At 43.7% G+C, this 13986-nt stretch overlaps 1 protein-coding gene across 1 annotated transcript in view; it reads right to left on the bottom strand.

Moving 5' to 3' along the window:
- Positions 1-13986, bottom strand: part of LOC129715014 (potassium voltage-gated channel subfamily H member 3-like) — a 915007-nt gene that overhangs the window by 131768 nt on the left and 769253 nt on the right.

Here is a 13986-nt window from a genome sequence, read left to right as displayed (position 1 = left end):
GCGCAACTAGTCCATGCCAGACAGGTTTTATAGCTCAGATACTCCCGCCCGCCTGCGTTTGGCCCAGATCGTTCACAACATTTCCTTTCCATACCCACTTCCACAGCTTCCTCTGACAGCTCGTTCCATATGCATATCACTCTCTGCTGAAGAAATTGCCCCACAGGTCTCTTTTGGGAAGCTACTGCATGTACCTCTTTGCGCCTTGCTGTCTCTGCTCTAAAATATACTCCATGCCCCTACCATTTACTGTGTAAATCCTACCGTGGCTGACTTACCAAAATACATGGCCTCTTGTTTATCTGTTAAACTTACTGGCCATTCCTGGGTCCACTTCCATAGTTGATCCAGACCCTGCTGTAACTTAAATAGCCTTCCTCACCACCAGATGTAATGTGATACACAGATTTACTAACCACATTGAATGTATTATTAGTTTAGTCAAGAGGTACAGCGCAGAAACAGGCCCTTTGGCCCACCGAGTCCACACCAACCAGCAATTCCCGCACATTAACACTTCCCTACACTAGGGACAAGTTACATTTATACCAAGCCAATTAACCTACAAACCTATACGTCTTTGGAGGGTGGGAGGAAACAGAAGATCTCGGAAAAAACCCATGTGGTCAGAGGGAGAACGCCGGATGGACATTTTGGACAATTATCCAAAATATGATATAGATGACAAACAACAGTGGATAGAGCACGGAACCCTGTAGTACACCACTGGTCACATGCCTCCATCAGGCAAAGAAACCCAACTAGCACCGTCTGACACATTCCACCAAGCCAGTTCTGAAACCAGTTAGCTAGCTGGCGTTGTACATAATATTTAAATATAAAATATATGAATAATACTTTAAGGGCTGAACATGATGCAAAGTTTCTGTTGACTACATGTACCAGTTATAGTTCCACTGGATTATTTGGCATCTCACAACTTTCTCCTGAATATCCTTTGCCCTCCATGTATAAATTCACACAGTTCTGCTCGTGGAGGCAACTAACACAAAACAACCACTGAGGAAGGGTCTCGACCCGAAACGTCACCCATTACTTCTCTCCAGAAATGCTGTCTGTCCTGCTGAGTTACTCCAGTATTTTGTGTCTATCTTCCTAGATACAAAATACTGGAGTAAACATCCTTTGGCCAGAGAAATACACATTGCAGCAATAAGTCACTTGAATGCCATTTTACTCCCAGGGAGCACACATTAGAACAAAATAATAAAACAAAAGGTCAAAGGAGTTGCTTTTACTTGCGATGCACACTGTGGGATTAAAGTACAATGAACGTTGAATGGATGACTACAGGATTCTTACAAGGTTCAGCAGTTCAAAGCTAACCTTCCTGAATTTCTCCTGTTTAGGGTGTGTGACTGAATAAACAATATACTATGTACCTACATGTAGCTCCTGAAGCTATAACCTTTGTATTAAAATATGTCTGCTATGAAACAGGTCGCACATTTACAGCTCATTTGTGAGGTTATTCCAGGTTAGAATTCACTGTGAGTTGGGCGCAAGCTATCACTCGTCACCTTGCCTACACAGGCCCCAGCAGGTGGGGGGACTGTTGAGGGTGAGGCTCATATTAACATAGATAATAGGTGCAGGAGCCAGCACTGCCATTCAATATGATCATGGCTGATAAAAAATTAGCTCCCCGTTCCTGCTTTTACCCCATATCCCTCGATTCCTTCAGCCCTAAGATCTATATCTAACTCTCTCTTAAAAACATCCAGTGAATTGGCCTCCACTGCCTTCTGTGGCAGAGAATTCCACAGATTCACAACGCTGGGTGAAAATGTTTTTCCTCACCTCAGTCCTCAATGGCCTACCCATTATTCTTAACCCTGGTTCTAGCCTGTCTAATCCTTTAAGAATGATATATAGTTCTATAAGATCCTCTCTCATCCTTCCAAATTCCAGTGAATACAAACCCAGTCGATCATTCTTTCATCATATGTCAATCAGGAAGGACCGGTGCTGCTGAGAGCAGGGTCTTGGGGAGCAGGGCCAGGCCCTCCAGTAGGCCCGGCTCATCCACCCATCCACCAAGGACAGAGCAACCGCCTGGCAGGTCCGGCTCACCCAACACAGACTCCAAACTCATGTCAATTGGACCTGTGTCGCCGAGAGCAAGGAAGGCTGTCAGTGAGCGAGGACCGCCGTGGGAGGGTGAGGTGGGCCACAGGAGAGGGACGAGGGCCCTTGGAGAGAGAGGAAGGTTGTCGGAGAGCAGGGAAGGCTGGAGAGTGGCGGGGGGGGGGGGGGCTGTCGAAAAGCGAGGCCTCACCTTGCCTGCCTGCGGTGATGGGAATCAGAGCAGCATCGGAGGGAGGGGGTGCTGTCACATGCTACTGCATTATATCACTACAGCTACAAAAAAAATGTTTGATATCTCTTGGCTTGACAGAAATCTGGAGTGTTAATCTCAGGAGTCAGTCATATAATGTGAACTCCTCCTCTAAGAGATGGTGGTATTTCATTCAAGCTTTGATGCTGACAATGTGGGCCTGAGGGAGGATTCTAACCTTGCTTTGCTTATCCGGCTGGTTTGGAGGGGCTTGTGAAATCAGCATTGTGGTAGAAGCTTTCAGTTTCCAGAAGCTTTGAGAATCTTGTTTTAAGGAGTTCATGTTTCAAAGGAGCACCTGAGGGATCTCTGCTGCCCACCAGAATAAGAAGATTATGCTGAGGTTTGGTTTTGATCTTCAAACTCTTTTCAGATGGCCAAAGGATGTGCTGACTTCTGGAATAAATGATGAATTTCACCAACAATGAAAGTGCCAATCGGCTATTTATAATCCATATTAATTATTTTTATGAAGAGCCCAACCAAAGCAAGGTGGGATAAAAGCTGCAAAGATGGACAAAATGTACAAATGAATAAATAGAAGGTAGACTAAAATGCTGGAGAAACTCAGCTGGTGAGGCAGCATCTATGGAGCGAAGGAATAGGTGACGTTTCGGGTCAAGACCCTGAAACGTCGCCTGTTCCTTCACTCCATAGATGCTGCCCCATCCGCTGAGTTTCTCCAGCATTTTTGTCTACCTTCGATTTTTCCAGCTCCTGCAGTTCTTTCTTAAACAAACGAACAAATGGAAGTTTGGGAGAATGCACATGGAAAGGGGTGTCAGGGGTTATCGGGAGAAGGTAGGAGAATGGGGTTAGGAGTGAGAGATCAATCAGCCATGATTAAATGGTGGAATAGACTTGATGGACTGAATGGCCTAATTCTGCTCCTATCACTTGTAATCTAAGTGTGGTGGCTGTGAGAAGACTTACTTACTATAGAAGAATAACAGACAAACACCTTTTCCAAATCATGAAAAACATTTGATTTTGATGTATTTTTACATGAATCACAGAAAAAAAACATGGCAGTACAACAAACAGTTAGGAAAATAAATATAATATTTGCAAACATTTCAAGGGAATTAGAGAGCAGGGTAAGAAATCTTATTACATTTGGGAGAGCTGTGATGAAACCACACTTTGCGTACTGTGGTGGTTTCTGTAACAAAGGAAGAATGCTGTATACTTATTTTAGATACACACAACAAAGATTCATACAATTGATTTGGAGTTTAGAAGTTGGGAGGTCATGTTGCAGTTGTATAAGACATTGGTGAGGCTGCATTTAGAGTATTGTGTTCAGTTTTGGGCACCATGTTATAGGGAAGATGTTGTCAAACTGGATAGGGTACAGAGAAGATTTACGAGGATGTTGCCAGGACTAGAGGGTGTGAGCTATAGGGAGAGGTTGTGTAGGCTGGGACTCTATTCCTTGGAGCGCAGGAGGATGAGGGGTGAACCTAGAGAGGTGTAAAAATTCATGTGAGGAATAGTTTTGGATAGATGCACAGAGTCTCTAGTGCAGAATACGTGAATCAAAGATCAGAGGACATACATTTAAGGTTCAGGGGAAAATGATTTAATAGGAATCTGAGGGGTAACTTTTTCACACCAAGGGTGGTAGGTGTATAGAACAAGCTGCCAGAGGAGGTAGTTGAGGCAGGGGCAATCCCACCATTTAAGAAACAGTTAGACAGGTACATGGATAGAACGGATTTAGAGGGACATTGGCCAAATGCAGGCAGGTGGGACGAGTGTAGCTGGGACATATTGGCTGGTGTGGGTAGGTTGGGCCGAAGGGCCTGTTTCCACACTGAATCTATGACTATGACTCTATCTATGATTTCTGTGATGAGGGTTGTTTTAAAAAAGATTAAATATGATAAACCTATGCACCATGGGTCACGGTGGCGCAGCGCTAGAGTTGTTGCCTTATAGCGCTTACAGCTCCAGAGACGCGGTTTAATTCCAGACCACCGGTGCTGTCTGTATGGAGTTTGCACCTTCTACCCGTGACCACGTGAGTTTTTTCTGAGATTTTCAGTTTCCTCCCATTCTCCAAAGATGTACAGGTAGTAGGTTAATTGGCTTGGTGTATGTGTAAATTGTCCCTAGTGTGTGTAGAATAGTGTTAATATGCGGGGATCGCTGGTCGGTTCAGGGCCAGAGATCAATCTGCAGAAGGGTCCCGACCTGAAACGTCTTGTGTCCGTTCCCTCCACAGATGCCGCCTGACCAGCTGAGTATCTCAGCACTTTGTGTTTTGGTAAGAAGTTTGCCTATAGGGAATAAGTTTAGCCATTTAGGACTCGGAATCTTTATAATTCTCTACCTAGTGTGGTTATGAATGGCTATGTTGAGTCAAAGGCTGGAACAAAAGATTTTTATACTTTAACAAAATCAAAAGATATGGGTACCAGGCAGGAAAATAAATGAGCTCAAGAATAATTATTATCTTATTGACAAGTGTGTAGTCTTAGGGGACTGGTAGTCAACTAGTCCTAACACATATTCTCCTGAACATAGGATAATGATTTACATTTCACTGGATTGAAAACTGAAAATGCTGATGTGGAATAGAATGAGCGACATTACAAAAAACAATAGCTGGTCAGGCATAATCTTGAGGGGGGACCTCATTGAAACTGATCAAATAGTGAAAGGCTTGGTTAGAGTGGATGTGGAGAGGATGTTTCCGTGAGTGCGAGAGTCTAGGACCAGAGGTCACAGCCTCAGAATTAAAGGACGTTGCATTAGGAAGGAGATGAGTAGGAATTTCTTTAGTCAGAGGGTGGTGAGTCTGTGGAATTCTTTGCCACAGTAGGCTGTGGAGGTCAAGTTAATGGATATTTTTAAGGCAGAGATCGATAGGTTCTTGATTAGTATGCATGTTAGAAGTTATGGGGAGAAGGCAGGAGAATGGGGTTCTGGGCCTTTCCCACGTAGGCGATTTTTGGGCGACTACATGCGACTGCAGGTGTAAGTGTGAACTGCAGGTGTAAGTCTGAGATTGCTGCGCCTCATGCTTGAAGCCAAGATAAGCCTAAAACTGCCAGCACCTCCTCTCGAGGCAAGGGTGAGCTTCTGGGACAAGCCCAAATTCACCAGCGTCTCCTCACATGCACAGTGGCAATGAGAGACAGCTTCCCATTGTAAACCTGGACTCTCTTGTCATTATAAATAAACCAAATTACGTGCGTGCACCCCATGCAAATGCAAGTGTAGTCATTGTTAGGCATATGGATGAGAAGGGAATGGAGGGTTATGGTATGAGTGCAGGCAGGTGGGACTAAGGGGGAAAAAAAATTTGTTCGGCACGGACTTGTAGGGCTGAGATGGCCTGTTTCCATGCTGTAATTGTTATATGGTTATATGATTATTGTTGACCTGGCACTACATACCTTATATCTACATGTTAAATGTCAAATTATTAATGGGTAGAATCTTCATCTAACATTCCTTGTGAAATAACTGAGTAATGAAATTCAGTAGTTATTGAAATTATTTTACTGTTTTTATTTTATTAATGTGCTGCTGAATCTAATTTTAAATTCAGCACTATCTTTGTAACATAACTTCAAAACCGACGAGTCTGGAAAAAAATCAGATGATTCAGATAGACTTATATCACTAGTTATCTCATATTTAATTCTTAATAACAATACAGATTTTTATACAGGGTGAAATTTATTCAGCGTACAGACTTTTTTCTCCTGGACTAACCAGGCACCAGAAGCAAGCCTGGATTGTGCATGATAAGAAATGACAGATTTTCAGGACTTAGGATGTAAGAAAGGCTACCACAAAGAGCAAGACATTATCCAATTACTTCGCATCTACAAAAGTGATATATCGGAGATATTTCCAGAATTTGCACTTTGCAGATGTAACCTTCTTGCAACAGGAAATATATGCACAAGGAATGGAAATAATCCAACTAATTTGAACTGATGAATATCTCAGTGACTGGAAACAGCTATATAACCATATAACCATATAACAATTACAGCACGGAAACAGGCCATCTCGGCCCTACAAGTTCGTGCCGAACAACTTTTTTCCCTTTGTCCCACCTGCCTGCACTCATACCATAACCCTCCATTCCCTTCTCATCCATATGCCTATCCAATTTATTTTTAAATGATTCCAACGAACCTGCCGACACCACTTCCACTGGAAGCTCATTCCACACCGCTACCACTCTCTGAGTAAAGAAGATCCCCCTCATGTTACCCCTAAACTTCTGTCCCTTAATTCTGAAGTCATGTCCTCTTGTTTGAATCTTCCCTATTCTCAAAGGGAAAAGCTGATCCACATCAACTCTGTCTTTTCCCTTTGAGAATAGGGAAGATTCAAACAAGAGGACATGGCTTCAGAATTTGGAATCTTTGAGAAAATAATGTGCTACATAAAAGCTATTTCATTTACTTCTTCCATTCTATTGAGCGTAACTTAAAAATGTTGCCATTTAAAAGGTTCCTTGCAATTTATCTCTTTCAACAAATGATTACATCACAAATCCTGCCTTTTGACACTGTAAGTGCGCAGCAGGTGGTCATTGATCAACACCAAAGTGGAAAGTTTATGATGAACTTTGGGCTGAAAGGGGTAATAATTGATACACCACAGTTTCAAGGGAGAACAGGCTCATATTTTGCTTGGGCAGCTTACCTGATTACTGATTTCTTTAACTTCAATTAACCCTTGCATCCCCTCTCTCTCTCCATCTCTCCCCCACCCAAATGGTATCGGGTTCAAAGTCATCTTGTTGCGTCTCATTGTCTGTAACTTGTTTTCACCTAGCACACAAGGCCTGCTTCCTTCATTATCATTATTTTTTTGCATATCTTTCATTAATTTGTTCTATATCTCTCTACATCACTGTCTATATCTCTCTTTCCCTTTCCCCTGACTCTCAGTCTGACGAAGAGCCGCGGCCCGAAACGTCACCTATTCCTTTTCTCCAGAGATGCTGCCTATTCCGTTGAGTCACTCCAGCTTTATGTGTTTACCAACAAGCAGCCAGGTCCACTCCACCTGTACATGTGTCATATCTGGAAATACTCAAAAAATACTTAATTGCTAACAATGAACGTAAATGACTGTCAGTCAACCTCAAAAACAAATGTGTATTTCAACCCATTATGTCAACACTTTGCATTTGATTTCATTGATTTGTTGTATTTAATTAATTTGCTTGTCCACCCGAGCAATATGACAATGCCTTATATGAGAATTATATATATATTTCTCATATTTCATACGCAAATATATAGATAGATATTTCATATCTATCTATCTATCTATCTATCTATCTATCTATCTATCTATCTATCTATCTATCTATCTATCTATCTATCTATCTATCTATCTATCTATCTATCACTAATACTCTCATCTTGTTTGTTTCTATGCGTGTGTGAGCGTGTCTGTAAATGTGCTCCCGCAACTATGCCAGAACGGTACATGATAGTGCTAAAATCTTTGCACCACCTTACTCACAATTGTCCTCTGGTGGTTTGTATCAAGTTTCGTTCAGATTGATGTTATATTTTACAAGTTCTTCATGTTTTCAACTTTACAAAATCCGGTTTGAGAAAGAATGACGGACGCTGCAATGGCAGATGGTGGCAGATGCTGGCAGTTTGCAGCTATGATGTCACAATGTGATCTCATTTACATAAGCTGCCAATCAACAGTGTGCTCCCAAGGGCAAAGAGGTATTTGCTGGGCGAGGCAGGGGAGGTGGAATTGGATTTTTAAAAAAGTCCTTGCAGCAAGAGCTTGCATTTTTTTTTAGTTTAAAAACAGGGCGGATGAAGAGGAGGGAGAGGGGCGTGCTGAGGGATAAGAGGAAATGAGCCGCCCAGCACAGTTGGGGGCTATAGGTGAGTGGTGGAAAATTGCGTTGAGGGAATGGGTTGCGTTGGGGGAACGGGTTGCATTGGGGGGCCACCCATGTGACAATGGATCCCACTTAATCTAGTATATATTATATATGAAATATCAGAAATATGCTGATACACATTGTAAGCACATACACAAGATAGATAGATTTTAATGGGAGATATTTTACAGATATGGATAAATGGTTCAGGTCATGTCAGACTGGTGGGGGATTTTACAATTCCACTCACATCATTGAGTGCAATTCCCAAAGCACTTCATTAGTTGTGAACATTCTGAGGCATACTATGTCCATGAAATTCATTCTACAAGTCTTTCTTGTTCAGGAAGCACTCTGTGTGATCAAAACAATCACCAGCAAGGCAATTTGCAGATTGAATAATGAGTAGTAAACCAGATTTAGTTAATTAGTTGAAATTCAGCCCCTTGCGAGGGGTGACATAGGGATTGACGATGCAGAGTCGCTGTGGATATAATTGAGGAATTGTAAAGGTAAGAAGACACTAATGGGAGTTATCTGCAGCCCCCCAGATAGTAGCCTGGATATGGGGTGCAAGTTGCAGCAGGAATTTAAATTGGCATGTAACAATGGTAATGCCAATGTGGTTATGGGAGATTTCAACATGTAGGTAGACTGGGAAAATCAGATTGGTTCTGGACCCCAAGAAAGGGGTTTTGTGGAGTGCTTCTGAGATGGATTCTTAGAGCAGCTTGTATTGGAGCCTACCAGAGAGAAGGGAATTCTGGATTTAGTGTTGTCTAATGAACCGGATTTAATAAGGGAACTCAAGGTGAAGGAACCGGTGTAAGTTTTAAGCTGCAATTTGAGAGGGAGAAGGTTAAATCTGAAGTGTTAGTGTTCCAGTTGAACAAAGGGGACTATGAAGGCATGAGAGGGGAGTTTCCAGTCGACTGGAAAAGGATCCTAGCAGAAATGACGGTGGAACAGCAATGGCAGGAATTTCTGGGCATAATCTAGAAGATGCAGGACCATGTCATTTCAAAGAGGAAGAAAGATTCTAAGGGGAGTAAGAGGCTACCGTGGCTGACAATAGAAGTTAGGGATGGTATAAAACTAGAAGAAAAGGTGCATAACATAGCAAAGAGTAGCGGGAAGCCAGAGGATTGGGAAAGGACAACAGAAGGTAACAAAAAGGGCAATACAGAGTGAAAAGATTAAGTACGAGGGGAAGCTGGCCAGGAATATAAAGAAGGACAGTAAAAGCTTCTTTAGATATGTTAAGAGAAAAAGATTATTAAAGACAAATGTGGGTCCCTTGATGGTAGAAACAGGTAAAATTATTATGGGGACAAGGGGATAATGGCAGAAGAGTTGAACAGGCACTTTTTAAATTTATTATTTATTTATTTATTTATTAGGTGCAGGAGTAGGCCATTCGGCCCTTCGAGCCTGCACCGCCATTCAATATGATCATGGCTGATCATCCAACTCAGTATCCCGTACCTGCCTTCTCTCCATACCTCCTGATCCCCTTAGCCACAAGGGCCACATCTAACTCCCTCTTAAATATAGCCAATGAACTGGCCTCAACTACCCTCTGTGGCAGAGAGTTCCAGAGATTCACCACTCTGTGTGAATAAAGTTCTTCTCATCTCGGTTTTAAAGGATTTCCCCCTTATCCTTAAGCTGTGACTCCTTGTCCTGGACTTCCCCAACATCGGGAACAATCTTCCTGCATCTAGCCTGTCCAACCCCTTAAGAATTTTGTAAGTTTCTATAAGATCCCCTCTCAATCTTCTAAATTCTAGAGAGTATAAACCAAGTCTATCCAGTCTTTCTTCATAAGACAGTCCTGACATCCCAGGAATCAGTCTGGTGAACCGTCTCTGCACTCTCTCTATGGCAATAATGTCCTTCCTCAGATTTGGAGACCAAAACTGTACGCAATACTCCAGGTGTGGTCTCACCAAGACCCTGTACAACTGCAGTAGAACCTCCCTGCTCCTATACTCAAATCCTTTTGCAATGAAAGCTAACATACCATTCGCTTTCTTTACTGCCTGCTGCACCTGCATGCCTACCTTCAATGACTGGTGTACCATGACACCCAGGTCTCGCTGCATCTCCCCCTTTCCCAATCGGCCACCATTTAGATAATAGTCTGCTTTCCCGTTTTTGCCACCAAAATGGATAACCTCACATTTATCCACATTATACTGCATCTGCCAAACATTTGCCCACTCACCCAGCCTATCCAAGTCACCTTGCAGTCTCCTGGCATCCTCCTCACAGCTAACACTGCCCCCCAGCTTAGTGTCATCCGCAACCTTGGAGATATTGCCTTCAATTCCGCTTTGAAGTGGAGCCACCCGAGACAGCCACATCACAGCACATGGTCCACAGCAGCCTAACCCTCAAGATAGAGGAGCATGAGGTGAGGCGCACGCTGCGGGCCATCAATCCAAGGAAAGCTACTGGTCCTGACGGCGTATCTGGACGCGTGTTGAAGGACTGCGCAGACCAGCTGGCTGGAGTCTGGACGAGGATTTTTAACCAGTCTCTGGCCCAGTCCACTGTCCCACCCTGTCTGAAGTCCTCCACCATAGTCCCCTTGCCCAAAAAAAACAACATCTCGAGCCTCAACGACTACCGGCCAGTCGCACTCACACCAGTGGTGATGAAGTGTTTTGAAAAACTGGTCCGGGGTCACATCACATCACTTCTGCCCCGAAGCTTTGACCCCCACCAGTTTGTGTACAGAGCGAATAGATCCACAGAGGACGCTGTAGCCACAGCTCTCCATGCTGCACTGTCTCACCTGGAGCAGCGGGGGAGCTACGTGCGGATGCTCTTTGTGGACTACAGCTCTGCTTTTAATACTATCCTTCCCCACAAACTGGTGGATAAACTGGGGGACTTGGGACTTCCACACTCCACCTGTACGTGGATAAATAGCTTCCTGTCGGGTCGAAGCCAGAGAGTCAGAGTGGGCCATCACACATCCACGGCCCTCAGCCTCAGTACCGGCTCTCCACAGGGCTGCGTACTGAGCCCCCTGCTCTACACCATCTACACGCATGACTGCACCCCCGCCCACCACAGCAACACCATTGTCAAATTTGCGGATGACACTACAGTGGTGCGACTCATCTCCGCGGGGGACGAGTACGCCTACCGGGATGAGGTGGAGCAGCTGACAGTGTGGTGCGAAGGAAATAACCTGCTCCTCAACACCTCAAAGACGAAGGAGGTAATATAGACTTCAGGAAAAAACAAAACGGACATGGTACCACTGACCATCAGAGGGGACTGTGTAGAGAGGGTGGCGGATTTCCGCTTCCTGGGAATCCACATTGAGGAGGACCTGACGTGGAGCGTGAACACCACTGCGCTGCTGAAAAAGGTCCAGCAGAGACTGCACTTCCTGAGGGTGCTCAGGAAGAACAACATCACTCAGAGGCTGCTGCTGTCCTTCTATCGGTGCTCCATTGAGAGCATACTAACATACTGTGTATGCGTGTGGTACACCAGCTGCACAGCGGCTCAGAGGAAAGCGCTCCAGAGGGCCATTGACAACGCCCAGAGGATTGTCGGCTGCCCTCTCCTTACCTTGGAGGACCTACACAGTTCCCGCTGCACCAAAAAAACCCAGAATATAATAAAGGACATCTCCCACCCCGGACACTCCCTGTTTGAACTGTTGCCGTCAGGCAGACGGTACAGATCCACAAGGACAAGGACAAATAGACTAAAAAACAGTTTTTACCCCACTGCTATAAAAGCACTAAATGTGGCCGCCAAGGAACGCAGGGGCGATACAGACTAAGGGACTGTGGTAACGGTTAAATCGACAGAAGGATGGAGGGTTGGGTGTGTATGCGTGCTTTGTCTGTGATTTTTATTTATTTGCTTATCTTTATTATTTTACCGTGGATGTTTCGTTAGCTTTAGAAATGTTTGAATGCTGCACTGACTGGCTGACATTTTAAATTTCGTTGTACATGGCCCATGTTACAATGACAATAAAGAAACTATTCTATTCTATTCTATTCTATTAATATATATTGTAAATAGCTGGGGTCCCAGTACTGAGCCTTGGGGTACCCCACTAGTCACTGCCTGCCATTGTGAAAAGGACCCATTTACTCCTACTCTTTGCTTCCTGTTTGCCAGCCAGTTCTCTATCCACATCAATACTGAACCCCCAATGCCTTGTGCTTTAAGTTTGTATACTAATCTCTTATGTGGGACCTTGTCGAAAGCCTCCATGAAGTCCAGATACACCACATCCACTGGTTCTCCCCTATCCACGCTACTGGTTACATCCTCGAAAAAATCTATAAGATTCGTCAGACATGATTTACCTTTCGTAAATCCATGCTGACTTTGTCCAATGATTTCACTACTTTCCAAATGTGCTGCTATCCCATCTTTAATAACTGACTCTAGCAGTTTCCCCACTACCGATGTTAGACTAACTGGTCTGTAATTCTCCATTTTCTCTCTCCCTCCCTTCTTAAAAAGTGGGGTTATGTTTGCTACCCGCCAATCTTCAGGAACTACTCCAGAATCTAAAGAGTTTTGAAAGATTATTACTGATGCATCCACTATTTCTGGAGCTACTTCCTTAAGTACTCTGGGATGCAGCCTATCTGGCCCTGGGGATTTATCGGCCTTTAATCCATTCAATTTACCCAACACCACTTCCCGGCTAACCTGGATTTCACTCAATTCCTCCAACTCCTTTGTCCCGCGATCCCCTGCTATTTCCGGCAAATTATTTATGTCTTCCTTAGTGAAGACGGAACCAAAGTAGTTATTCAATAGGTCCGCCATATCCTTGTTCCCCATGATCAACTCACCTGTTTCTGACTGCAAGGGACCTACATTTGTTTTAACTAATCTCTTTCTTTTCACATATCTATAAAAACATTTGCAGTCAGTTTTTATGTTCCCTGCCAGTTTTCTTTCATAATCTATTTTTCCTTTCCTAATTAAGCCCTTTGTCCACCTTTGAACCGGAGGTCTTTGAATTTCTCCCAGTCCTCCGGTATGCTGCTTTTTCTGGCTAATTTGTACGCATCATCCTTCGCTTTGAAACTATCCCTGATTTCCCTCGTTATCCATGGATGTACTAACTTCCCTGATTTATTCTTTTGCCAAACTGTGATGAACAATTTTTGTAGTTCATCCATGCAGTCTTTAAATGTCTTCCATTGCATATCCACTTTGGTTCTGTCTTCACTATGGAAGACACAACAATCTCACAGATGTACTAGAGGACAGAGGATCAAGGAAGACAGAGGAACTGAAAGACGTTTGCATTAGGCGAGAAATAGTATTGGGTAGGCTGATGGGACTGAAGGCTGATAAATCCCCAGGTCCTGATGGTCTGCATCCCAGGGTACTCAATCTGGAAATCTCAGATGCATCGGTGATCATTTTCCAATGTTCTATAGATTCAGGATCAGTTCCTGTGGATTGGAGGGTAGCTAATGTTATCTCACTTTTCAAGAAAGAAGCGAGAGAGACAACGGGGAATTATAGACCAGTTTGCCTGACATCGGTGGTGGGGAAGATGCTGGAGTTAATTATTAAAGAAGTAATAACGGCGCATTTGGATAGCAGTAACAGGATTGGTCCAAGTCAGCATGGATTTATGAAGGGGAAATCCTGCTTGACTAATCCAAATCTTTGCAGACTCCAAATTTGCAGATGACACAAAGCTGGGTGGCAGTGCGAACTGTGAAGAAGA

This window comes from Leucoraja erinacea, chromosome 46, assembly GCF_028641065.1.
Source record: "Leucoraja erinacea ecotype New England chromosome 46, Leri_hhj_1, whole genome shotgun sequence".
NCBI classification, from domain to species: domain Eukaryota; kingdom Metazoa; phylum Chordata; class Chondrichthyes; order Rajiformes; family Rajidae; genus Leucoraja; species Leucoraja erinaceus.
The sequence above is the reverse complement of the archived record's forward strand: the minus strand, read 5'-3'. Positions and strand labels throughout refer to the sequence as shown.